Genomic DNA, 1,698 nt, shown 5'->3' with positions numbered 1-1,698 from the left:
GAAAGTATCTGGGGGGAGAGAATGACGTCCCCCTTTCCAAAGTCAGATCTCCTTCCAGCCAGCGAGAGGCCCCCTGCTGAGTTCATAAAGGACACAGACCCGGGCTTCCCTCATGGTGCAGTGGTTAAGAATCCTCCTGCCAATGCAGGGGACACGGGTTCAAGCCCTGGTCTGGGAAGATCCCACATGCCGCGGAGCAACTAAGCCCGTGCGCCACAACTACTGAGCCTGCGCTCTAGAGCCCGCGAGCCACAACTACTGAGCCCACGTGCTACAACTACCGAAGCCCGCATGCCTAGAGCCCGTGCTCCGCAACAAGAGAAGCCACCACAGTGAGAAGCCCGCGCACTGCAATGAAGAGTAGCCCCCGCTCGCCGCAACTAGAGAAAGCCCGTGCGCAGCAATGAAGTCCCAATGCAGCCAAAAATAAATTAAATTTAAAAAAAAAAAGGACACAGACCAAGGGCTTAGTCAAGAATTCTGGCTCCTTAGGAAAAAATCTCACAAAAGGTCTTCTACCTTTTACTAAGCGAAACCAGAACAGACCCTCAGCGCCACTGCAATGCAAAGAAAAAAGGGAAGTAGCAAACAGGGAATTTCCCTCCTGACACTAGAGATGGTTCCCAAACAGGGGCGATTTTGCCTCTGCGGGGGAAGCAAAGTCTGGAGATATTTTTGGCGGTCACAACTTGAGGGATCTAGTGGGTAGAGGCCAAGGATGCTGCAAAACATCCAACAATGCACAGGATGATCCCCCAGAACAGACTTCCCCGGCACAAAATGACAATAATTGAGAAATTCTGAGCTAGCGTACTTTGTTCTCTTTTGTACTTTATCCCTACCCAGCCACTGTCCTCATGCCCACCAAAAATCAGTGAGAGATTAATGCTAAAACTTATCCTTGACACCTCCCTTCCCTGTATCTAGTGTACATAGTCTGCCCACCCCACCAATTAGCCATGAGGTCACTTAGACGGGAAAACATCTCTCAGATCTACCCTTTCCCCCTCCTCACCTCCACTTTTCTGTTCAGGTCCTTATCGTCTTGCCCTTATAGATCACAATGGTCTTCAAATCCACCCTCCAGGAGACAGACCTTCCCAGTGTGAAAATCTGACCATTTCACTCCCAGCTTAAGCTTCTTCAGTGACACCCCCTCCCCTCAAATGCCACAAAAGGTAGTCCCAACTCCTTTGCCTGCAGGCTTGTTTCTTCGTGACTGATTCCCCAAACTCTTCCCAGCTTTATGTCCAGCCAGACTCCCCAGGTCACTGGGAGCTCTAGCCCTCCTAGCTGCTGGCCACCTTCAGGCTGAATGTCCCTTGCAGGCAATTTTGTTTGGTTCACAACATGTTTGTATTTATTTAGATGTAGATGCCAGAAATGAAGAAAAAAAATAAACAGGGAATTTTGCATAACACCGCAGATCTTTAGCTTCTCTTAAGAAACCAGAAGTTCTGCTAACACTGGGCCGGCGTTTCACTGTGCCAGCTGTCAGAGGGTGCTAAACAGGGCTGCCACCTCACCAAGAGGGCATGTGCCTCCTTGTCTGCACAGGCCCTAAGCTCCCTGGCCTGGCCTACTCCCCTTACTTACTACTTGTTTGTCACCTCTGGTATTTTCTCACTACAGACCTTTCCTCTTGCTGTTCCGTTGTCCAGAAAGCTTTTCCATTCTTCAAATGTCACTTATTTTTTT

This window comes from Leucopleurus acutus (assembly GCF_964270905.1).
Source record: "Leucopleurus acutus genome assembly, chromosome: X".
In the NCBI taxonomy this organism is placed as follows: Eukaryota; Metazoa; Chordata; class Mammalia; order Artiodactyla; family Delphinidae; genus Leucopleurus; species Leucopleurus acutus.
Note: the sequence above shows the minus strand (reverse complement) of the source record.